The sequence below is a fragment of the Pinus tabuliformis genome, chromosome 6 (assembly GCF_031772625.1).
Source record: "Pinus tabuliformis cultivar Carrire ecotype Pingquan chromosome 6, CPIR1, whole genome shotgun sequence".
Taxonomy (NCBI): Eukaryota; Viridiplantae; Streptophyta; class Pinopsida; order Pinales; family Pinaceae; genus Pinus; species Pinus tabuliformis.
Genome location: NC_142292.1, coordinates 501,464,220 through 501,476,415, shown reverse-complemented (window position 1 = coordinate 501,476,415; position 12,196 = coordinate 501,464,220).

The following is a 12,196-nucleotide window of genomic DNA, read 5'->3' as shown; positions in this document are numbered from 1 at the left end:
ACACTTGCCTCTCTGAATTCGACCAGGGATGAGTAAGAGATCATCAATCTCCAAGTGGAATCAAGAACTATCAGAGAGAAGACACTAATCAAATCTCAAAAGCTGACTCACCTCCCTTGCAGACATCTATATATGGATCCCTCATCCCAGAGATCCAGGAGGCTGGAATTTTGTATCTTGTAAGGAAGTGCTGTTGGTTTCTTGGTGCAATATCATAGTGTTGGGTGATCTAAGATTTTCATGAGGTGAAGAAGGGCTTTCTTGCTGAGAGGATGATGCTGGGTCAGAACAATTGGTTGTAATCCTCTTTGCTCTTTCTTGATTATCAATAAAGCTATTCAAGTTTTCCTCCACATTCTTGAATGATTGATGATTTATGCATTTGTGTGGTCAATGTACATCTGATCTTATATTGTTTATGATAATAGATCTATGTTCTTGGATAGTGTTATGCTTCTTTGATTCTACAGGTACTCTTTGAAGTTGGGTAGACAAGGAAGCGAGTGGCAAAGACCTACCAGAAGAGAGAGGAATCAAGCAAGGAACCAAGCGTAAGACAGAGGTTGGTTTCCTTATTCTTCTCTTATCTATTTCTCATAAAGGAAAACAAAAGTAGTTTTTAGTGTGTTTGTTTCTAAGGTAGCTACCAGCCTTAGTGGGACTAACAGATCTGTATAGACACCAGTTTTCCCGATAACAAATAGATGCAAATGTAGTTAAATAAATCACTGCCCACTGCCACTGATGCAAAATTTATTAGTAATCAACTAAAAAATCATGATAATGGGTTCATATTTGTGATTTTTGTATGTCTAGGAACTAAGGTTAAAAAGAAACTTGGGAAAAATGAAAGAGATGGAATATCTCTTCGTGATAACCATTGTGCTCATAGTTTCCTTAACTTCTTAGTTATCATTAGATTAGTAAGGCCATTTAGGAGATCATAAATAGAAGGAATTATAGTTTCTTCCAGTACATGGATTTCATAATATGATTTCATAAGAATATTTCTCCTATGTGATAACAATAATCACATATACACAAAGAAATATGGATGCATTCTTTAACATGTTCATGGAAACTTATGTTAGTAATTGGAATACATAAATGATGATGAATATAGATAATGGTCATGTTGTAAGATTGAATTTGGATACATTCAGTATGAAGAATTATTTTCTAGATAAATGACGAGTAAAAAGGTGGGCCATGCATTTTGACAAATAGAAGTACACCAATGGAATAATTAATAGTTCAATCATTACAAATAGTGAATTTATAGGTAGAAGTAATTGTATGTTCAAAAGATCAAGTGGAAGTATAGATCAATATGGATGGTTGTGATGGAGCTTAGAATATGAGATTTCAAAGTCGATAAATATGTTTATGAAAACTTTATTAGACATAAAACCAATATCAAAGAAAATATTCATTTAAGGGAGGGTGTTAGAGATATTAACTCTTACTTGTCTTGTGCTCATTGTGTGATATTCATCATCAGATAATAATTTTTAATTGGTTAAATCTAGCTACTAGTTTTAGTTGTGGTTGAGATATTATCCTAACTAACTAGATTGACTGAAGGAGATAGTCAATCTATCTTAAGACTAATTTCATGTATAAATATGTGAAATTTCATATATAATAATAATAAAATACAAAAATATAATTTGTATGTTGTATTTCTAAGTTTTGTGGAATCGAATATGATTATTATGATGTTGATTAATTCAATGATAAAAGTCAACAATAAAATAGAAAGTGTGAGATACTAATTACTTCAAAATTGGAATTATAAAAAAGAGAAAGAGGAAGAAAATATATGCTAAATAATGAGTGGTTGTTGATTTATAATCAACCTAATGCTTTATACTTTATCATCATAAGAATTTGACATGACAACAATTTTTAATAGTTTGTAATTCTTCATCACCTAAATTAAAGGTTGCAATTTTACTTTATAATTTGTTTAGTTTGCTTTTTGTAAAAATAGTTTGTATTATATAAAAGTACTTATAATAAATTTCACTAAAATGAAGATGGAGGTTTTTACTTTTCATATTGAAAAAAGAAAAAGAAAAGAAAAGAAAAAATAGCATAGATGACATTAGAGGAAAAAAATGGCACTAGAATACTATGTATTAAATAAAGAAAATTAAATAAATCACAATGACAAAGTTTTGTTTTGATGTTGAACTATGGTAACTCAAAACAAACCTTTGTTTACTTAACCATTTCAAGGAAATTTACATAATCATCTAGGCATATTAGAAAAGTAAGATTTAATGCCATTATTTGAAGAAAAAATGACTATTATTTAGAAAAAAAAAAGAGATGCTTGAGTGCAAGATTTAGTGTAAAGGAAAAAATGACTATTATTTAGAGAAAAAAAAGATGTTTGAGTGTAACATTTAGTGTGATTATAGTTAATCGATAATATCTCTAAAAGGATGAAAGTAAGAAGGATCACAAACTTGAAAAGAATCCCAAGACTAATTATATTCGAAAAGGAAGGCTTCAATTCTATGAGAAATAATATAGAGTAAATTTAAGTAGGTTATTCTTGATTATTAGTGAATGAAATTTATAAGATTATAATGTAATGACAAGAATATGAATTTAATTTTTTTTATATTGTTTTAGTTTCAATGACAAAGTATTCATAAGTTCTATTTAAATTTCAACACTACAATGTTTGGGTATTCTCTTTTCTTCCATAGTTTATTGTTGTGCATTATGAGAAACACATGGTTATCTTAATTCTCTACTAGTGTTTGGTTATTCTCTTTTCTTCCATAGTTTATTGTTGTGCATTATGAGAAACACAGGGTTATCTTAATTCTCTACTTATGTGATTTTGAGAAGATGCTACAAGATTCTTATGGATGAATCGAATTTTAAGAATCACATCAACCACCTTATGATGTTGGATACTATTTTTGTTGTAATTGGTATGCATTCATTAATTCATCTTTCACTATTACCATTCTACTTACCTTAACATGCTCCCCATGAGGCATGATTTGTTATCTTGGTTTCACCATGATTTCTCTATTTTTTCTTCAATCATGTTCTTTTTCAAGCATCCTCATATACTAGTTCAAGAATATACCTTATCAAGTAAGCCATGATTAACATAATGATTCAATAGTGTCATATAATTTAATTTAGGGTCTTTCCTTGAAATTACATCTAGAAAATATTATCATATTATTTATGAGCTATTACAACATGTAGGTGCTCTCAAACTTAAACTATTCAAGGTGATTTTTGTTTTTCATTTAAATAAACTATATTCTCTATTACGTAAAACTAAGTAAATGGAATCACCCTATAATGCAAATAGAATGGGTAGATATGTGTGGAAACTATAAATATCAACAAGGATACATATTCTAATGGTTCAACGACATGTTCTTCCTATCCAAAGGAAGTTAAAGCCTCAAGGGACTCTTCATTAGTAGGAAATACTAAGCCCAAAGAGGTATGAAAATTAGAAGATGTTATCAAAGATGATGTTAAATCTTAGGTCACATAATAAGTATCATAACTTATTGCTAAATAATTCTTTTCATTATGAGTAAATTCCTAAGAAGAGAGGGATTAAGCCATGTAATATGGTTTTATAGAAGCACCAAAAAAATTCTTTGGAAATGGTGGCCCATTATTAATACTCAATGGGCTAACACCCAAATCATAGGAATGATGCTCTTAAAACCTACCAAAGAAAAAATAATATCAATACTTTGAGTAATAATATTATGATATATAAGATTATCTATGATAGTTGTTAAGTTTACTTCATTGATATAATAAATGGTACAAAATATTAATGATGCAGTTTCCTTTATTGTATACATATATTTCTTCATAAAGTAGCACGCTATAGTCTAAAGGAGGATCTATATATTTTAAATTAATCAAAATAATTTCACAGCATAATGTAACAATTAAATTAGTGAGGATTCCTATTGTATTTGAATGGATCCCATTAAAGTATTAAAATAACATGTGATGGAAGCTCAATGACTTGATGCATGATCAATGATAAAGTTTCTTCATCAAAAATACATTGATGAAGTGAATATGTGATCTATAAATTGTTGTGGATATTGCACTAGATATTTAATCACAATAGATTTGATAAAATAAAATGAAATACACACTATAAGGGTTAAATTCCTTTAGGTTCTAGATTTGATAATTACTAAATTGTTCCTTTTACATGAAATAAATAAAATGTGAAAAATAGAGAACAATAAATACAATCACATACAATCGATAAATAGCACAAATATTTTATCTAGAAAATCATTATAGGAGAAAACCTAACTTGAAGGTGAGTCCGTTATGCTCTCTTTTTTCTATAGAATGGAAAAATGAATCTACAAAGGAGAAGGCACTCTCTATGGAGTTACCTGAGACCTATCTCCTATAAGGTTAGTAAAGAAGTTTAACCCCTTCTATTATTCTCTCTCATTCAAAACCCAATTTTCTCTACTCTACCATGGAACAAGATAAAATCAAATAGAATGGAACCCCTTCTTCTCCTAGTGGTTCAGTTTTAACATAACTCAATAGCCAACAAGAGGTCAAGTTTGACTCCCTCAACTCTCAAATAAAGTTGCAAATTTGACCCTTATAGAGTCTTTGTCATATTCTCAATGTATAATCCCATCATATATGAGTAATAGGTGTTGACGTGGCATCCATTTGTACCATGGTGGTCAAATATAATTGTTCAACTTCTAGGAGGCATAAATTTTGCATCCAAACTCTAATTGACATGATACTTTCACTATTGGAAAGGTATTTGAGTATATAACAATTTCATAAGGAATAACACTTGAGAATAGTTTATTTAATACCAAAAAATGTCATTTAATGCCTCAAAATGAATTTGAAAGGTTTTAAATCCTAATTCTCCAAATCGGGACACATTAGTAAAAATGACCTTGCAAGCTAATTCCTCCAATTTTTCCAGTTTGAAGCAATGAGATAGATGAAAAATTAGGTAATGATCTAATTTAGATGATACCTCCCCTTTTTGAGAGGCTTTTGGTCCCTAAATTTGTTTAATAATTGATGTAAAGAATATGTTTCTCTACCTTATCCCTAGAGTACCATTTCTCTTAGGCTAAAAGTTGTCCTTTCAACCCAGATTTCCAAAGGTCATGCTACCCCTTTCTTGTAGTTTTGGTGCTCTTCTACAAAACTATGTCCTCTAATGACTTTACCTAAGCATATAGTGCGAAATGTTAAATATAAGGTGAGACCCGCACATCCTCGTAATTCAACATGGAAGGATGATAGAGTTTGATATTTTCCAGGATGATAGAGTTTGATATTTTCCACATTCACCATAGAGTAAATGTGCATATATAGGGGTAGACTATGTCTATAGGAATTATCTCCCTCATTTTTCGGTATCTTGGAAGGACCATCTTTTAGATCCTTAATGTTCTTACCAATGCCATGTATTATTTACTTCTCAACTATAACCATACTCTGTCTCCCACTTCACATGACTTCTGTGTCTTGTGTTAATATTTCATGGCCTTTTATTTTTCATGTGAATTATTTAGTGACTCATATACTTGTGAATTAATTTTCCTAATATTATTATAAATTTTCTCCACTCATAATTAATTCCCTATGATATCCTACCTTACTCCTTTTTTTCTATGTGCAACATCCAAAAAAGTGAAGGTGAAGGTGGAAAATATCCAAAACAAATTTCAAATGTGGAGTTACTAGAAGAAGTGTGGATTTATCTATTATAAGAGTGTTATATTTCTCTGTTATGATTATAACCCCTCAAAAGTTGCACCAAAGTCATGTTAAGTACTTATGTTTTCTCATATATATGTGTATGGAATGTTTTATACCTTTGTAACTTCATTTGAATCTTTTGCAAAAATGTAATCCAAAATGAACTAAGAAATATGGTGTCCATATATGAAATGATGCTCCTTGGTATATTGTTGACAGTGTTGTATGACACCAATATTGTAAGGGCATCTCTTTGATGTGAAATCCTAGTTAGACTTCACACTATTTGGTGTAGGAGTCCAATCCAGTCATACTCCCCGACCACTGTTGGAAAGGTTTCAAAGATATGCCTTGGTCATGGTTACAGACAAGAGAACACAACACCTCTTTAGGGAAGAAAGTATGTGAGCTTTGTGAGACAACCAATGTAAGGTGTACGAGGGAAAATCGATGACTAGTGAAGGAAAATGAGCCTCTGTTTACAAAAATAATTATTTATCCTAAAGGGGGACTCGATAAGGGAGAGAAAGTCTTGTTGATTACTTGCAGATTAGTTCACATAATAAATAACAATAGTTAAATCATAAAAACACGCATTCAATAATAGCCATAGGTAAGTAATGAATTAGTTCATTAAATTAGTATGTAATTAGAGCAACATATATCATAAACATAACAAGAATAGTCCTGCTATATCTACGATACATGTATGAAGAAGTGTTAGCTCATAGAGCTTCTGATTAAAAGTGAAAGATCCCAAGTACACTATTACATGAATGAAACACTATAAACAGTAGTGGAACATGGAGCCACAACTTGCTTCTCCAAATAATGATCTATCTCTTATGCACTACAAGGGAAGGAAAGGCAAGACTCCAAGAATCCAAGCCCTTTATTTGAATGATGAGGAGCTATTTTATAAAAAATAACAATGACCTTTGAGCTTGCTCATGACTCTATTTATTCTATGACTATTCATATTCTATTTATGACTTATTACGTTCCATATGTGACTATTCACATTCCACATGCATCCCTTAGACTTAATTACATATCATTTATTACATGAAACAGATTACATATGAGACAATGGCCTAATAAGACAAAACTGGTAATGGGACAAATTCTCATCAAATTGATAAATCATTTAATTCCTCATGGATTTCACTTGTAATGTAAGTGTTCCATGCCCTAAAATCTATTGAGATGGCTTTGACTCGAACTGGAAAGTCTCCTATATACTGCATCTTCACCTCTAGTGCCTCCGTCAGTATGGTCTTGGTTCTTTTATGTACATTATTCCAGATCCATGAAAGTTTCATATGAGATTTGACAGGTGCGATGGAATACTAAAGAATAATGTCTTTGGTAACTTCAAATCCTTCTTGTTCTATTGCATGCTTGATCTATTCAATATATTTCTTAATCTCCTCGAAGATGACTTCTTTGCCTCTGATTACTTCAAGTATTCCTATTGAGGGTATCCCATGATTATGTGTTAGAGACTCGAAACCATTATGCAGTCGATTATAGCCAACAATAGTACTAATCGACTGTGCTCCAAGATGTGAGTAGTTATATAGGTGGAGTATCAACTAAACTCTTTCCATCTTTGTGATAATCGTGTGTATCTTTTCCAAATGTTGTGGAGCATTGGGATACTTGGAAGCCCACCCCTGAAGATGGTCAACCATTCTATTGCTACTTTCAAGAGTTTTACTACTTCATGTGCTTTATTATGTATGCCAACAAGAGGAGACACCACCAATTGTATAAGTATCGTCTCATCATATAGCCGTGCCATGGTGTCCTCCATTAGACCTAGTTCTTCCTGCATGGAAAAATTCCATTATGTGGTGTTGAAACTCTATGATGATAACCGTTGATTCTATGCCGCAAGATGTTTCGCTTGTTGCTTCGCTACAAGAAGTTATTTCCTAAATCTAGCTTCTCACTTAGTGGATATTCATAGAATAAACATTTGCCACCATGATTACCCTAGGATTCCTTCTGGTGTTGGTAGTAATCACCTTCTTTTTAGAACCTAAGATCGGATTCTCAAGCTCCTTTGGGAAAAATATATGCCTCGGTTGCACAATCCTCTTCTTAAGACTAACAAATGTGACATTGCATACGTCCATGACTCTATCTTCTGGTGGAGGTGTGATCCCCATATATCCAAATGGAATATGACCACCTGTGAGAGGATGTTCTTCTAGAGTATCTATTTTATACTCCATTGGCTATATGGAATCCTCTTCCTCTAACTATTCCTTTTCTAGCTCTTGAGTCAACTATTCTTCTTCCATCCTCTATGTTGCTTCTTCCTCTTAGGACTACCTTTTCTATTATTATTCTATCCTTCTCCTTTATTGTTCTTCTTCCTGTTGCTTCACCAACAAATCATCATGCTTCTTCTTCTCCTCTTATCCTTCTGCTTCTCTCCTCTCTTATTCCACTTGAATAGATCCTATGTTCAATGAATAAACTTTCCACTTCATACTGCTCTTGCCTACCAAATCATATATGATCCTCTTATTAGGAGCTACTTTCCTTGATTGAGGGGTTATCTCTTCTTCCTCCTGTACTTTCATATCTTGAGCTGGTGGATCCTGTGGTGAACTGAACTTTGCTACTAGATGTGTCTTTCTAACTCGTTATACCAATTCTTTACCTTTTCATCTTCTATTGTGGAAATAAAAAAATACCCCGTGTTGAAACAAATCCTTTCACACTGTTGATTGCACACTCTCTTGGGACCATAAACATGAAAGTATTTAGTGGAAAAGTTTAGGCGACCCATCTCTTGTATTTTCGACGCTATCACTTTGTGGCTTTTCAATTCATATACTATGGTCCTCAATGAGAAGGTGGGACAAGGGGCTTTCTTCCTCCTATGAATAACTCCTAACAATTAGTTGTTCAACAGATTTGTTACTTCTTGCATGACCACCTTATTGGTCACATATCACAGCATGAGATGAGGGGATATCTGAAAACCAAAACATCTGATGTATGTACCTTCGGGAGCTACAAACCAATCCGAAATATCCCATAATGACTCCTTCACCTAATTAGCCATGCAAGGAGGATCGATCTCAAATATCATATGAAATATAACTATAAAGAAGTGCTTGGAAAATCTTTCATATGCACCTCTGTATCTTGATTCTGATATCACTTTGCAGTGGAAGTACATTGGGAACTTGTTCTTTAGAATCCAGTTCTAGTAAAATGCTCAGAAAGCATATAGTGCACAGATTCCATCTAGAAGAAATTAAAACATGTAGAATTCAGGTGCCTGGTTCTCCCTCAAAGATGCTTTTTCCTACGCGACATGAAACTACAACTCAAATGATAATATATTTTTCCAATTGAAAGCTTGACCCTAAGTGATCACCAAATTGAGCATATATATCCAATTCTCCTCAAACATCTCAGTGTTATTGTGCCCATGCAAGTGAAAACACATCGCTATTAATATTGATATATGTCTCTAAGAATATTAGTTGGATAGGCTGTAGATGGGCGATGGCAAAACTTGTGAGGCTCACGACACCATGATTTCATAATGTCACTTATGTCCAGGTTGGCCCATCTCATGTGGAAATAACCATTTACATATTATTTAGGTGTAAAGAATCTTATAATACATCTACATTTCTTCTCCATAATAAGTGGCGAAATCACCGCCACTCTCACTGCGAAGCACAAGATAGGAATCATTTATATGTGTAATGATCCACTCAATTACCTTTGCATAGGGGATGATCGGGAATCTTCATACGATCCTATGCATCCTGGACCTCTTGATATTGATGTAAAATGATAAGTCCTCCAAGTTATCAAGAATGTTTTATACATGAATGTGTCATATATACTGCTCCATGTGACCTTTGATAGACTTATCAATGAAGGACTAAGTGTCTACATATATAGGAATGGTTGACTTGGTCACTTCAAGAAGTACCTCAATGCTTGCCTCTGAAACTTCTTTGGAGGCCACTTTACAAGGAGGCATGGCTCCAATAGATGATGAAAGGGTGACAATAATTGCAACACAAACACCTATTTGTAGAAGCATAGTAATAACGATAATATTAGCTTAATATAACTAACTATGACACAATATATCATAAATAATTTATAAAGAGCCATCAAAGGTTATTAAACATGTAGATTTATTAGTGACAATAGAAAATCACTTGCATGCATAAGAAAATAGGCATACAAACTAGGAGGGCACACTTTCAAAGTATGAAGGAAGCTCAAGGGGCATTCAAGGCTTTGCAGTGCACCCATGTACTCAAGTAAGAGAAAGGAAACCTCAAGGGCACACTGGTGCACTCCAAAGGGTTAAAGGGGTGAGTTGTTGGGACTTTAGGCCTTCACAATGTGCTCATGTGCTCAAGGAAGAAGAGAGGGCACACTAGTGCAATTCGAAGAGACGAAGGAACATGTCATCAAGCCTTCAGTCCTTAAGGGTGCACTCATGTGCTCAAAGAGAAGGAGGGAACACTAGCACATGATGAATGGATGAAGGGAAATCATTCATGTCTTTGAAGTGTGCTCATGCACTCAAGGGAGGGCACAATTATTCGTGACGAAGGAGTATGCTCAAGAGGGAAAATTGGCCATTTTGGGCACAATTTTCAAGGATAATTGGTCTTCAAGGTCTAGAAGTGTGCTCTGCCTAAGGAAATTTTTAGAATAAGTTTGACAACAAGGATTCAAGATAAGAATTAGAAGAAGAAGGACCTAAAATTTTATATGGACCCTCTCGGAATCATGGTAGAATGTGAAAGGTTGAGTAATGTGAAAATTTTTTGCATGCGACATCAAATTAACACTTGCAAAATCAAGATTGAATAGAAACATGAGTAAATAAACTGAAAAACAAAGAAACGTCAACAAGAAAATAAATATCGACAATGAAATCATGAAAGGAAACGAAAATATTTGAGATGTAAAATTGATTCATGCATGATCGCCGCTTGTCATGGAGTGAAAGGGTTAGTTAAGCGGGTTCCTATTTTCTAGGAGTGTTCCCACATGCAACAAAGATGCGCATTCATGCATCTAGGAAGAGTGCATATCCTCAACACGAAGGAGTGCGCTCAAGGAGGGCACTCTTTCTCAACATGAAGGAGTGTTCCCAAGGAGGGTGCACTTCTTTAGCTCGAAGAAGTGCTCTCAACGCAAGGGAATGTACTCATTAACTTGGAGTGTGATTTTTCCTTAAAGAGCACTTTTCTTGATTTTATTTTCTTTTTGGTGCTTTTGTGTGATTTTTTGAGTGTGTGCATGACGTAAAGGCAAGTTTATAAGCAAGGATAAGTGATGGGTTCAACTAACCATGGACTACATAATCTAAGTGCTTCTAAGGGTTAGGTGACAATGCTTAAGAAACATTGAATTAGGAGGATGTGGCACTAGGAGAAAACACATCAATAACAAATCAACCGATGTGTCAACACTAAGGGGCTTGAAACTACGGTTTATGTAGGCTCCAAAATTGACTTAGGATATTTTTTTGGAGGGTCATTGTTGCATCGACAACACTTGGCGACATACTGGAAAAATGCTAGCTTCTCTGAAATGATTTCATTTAAATGCAAAGTCTCAATTCTCCAAGAAATATTGATTCAATCATTGAGTTACCTTAGCTTCCAACTTTTACCTAGTTAAAGATATAGTCTTCTCTATTCCATCACTCGGTGTAACAAAATATAAAGTAAGCCATATCATTATCCTATCAATGTGAGTAAGGGTAATAATGCACGATGAAATGAAAATAATAAGAGTATGAGTTTTACATCTATGGCATTGCTCTGTTTCTAGCAGGCCTGGATAATACCTTGGCAGAGTCGCTTAAGGAACAAAAACATTGGTTCGCTGCCAACAATCCTAGACAATACCCCAGCAAAGTCACTTTATTCACCTCCCTGCGAAGGAAGCCTTTCTCTTCTTTCACCCTTTATTTTTCTTTCTTTTCTTTAGGACTGTGCATATGCACTTATTATTTTTTCAACGAGCGAAAGAGGGATACCGAATTATTGAGAGAAGAAGAAGTTATTCCTTCAAATACAGGTTTAAGACCTCTGATGCTTTAATTGCTAAATTTTTTCCCCTTATCTTACTCTCCTCATATATATAAGAAAGAACACACTATTCATAAACAAGATCGAGTGCAAGAATGAGAATACTAAATGATACATGCATTAAGGTTTGTGTACAATTTCCTAGCTGAAGGATTGTATTTTCCATCGATAAATCATTGACTTGAAAGATGTAAACAAACAAAAATGAGGGTATTAGATAAGCCACAGGTTGTATGTTACCAAAACTTTCCTTTCACAAAAGGCTATCCACATTGTCTCGAAGCTCAAAACCAAATTTATTCAAGAACCAACAAAACAAATGA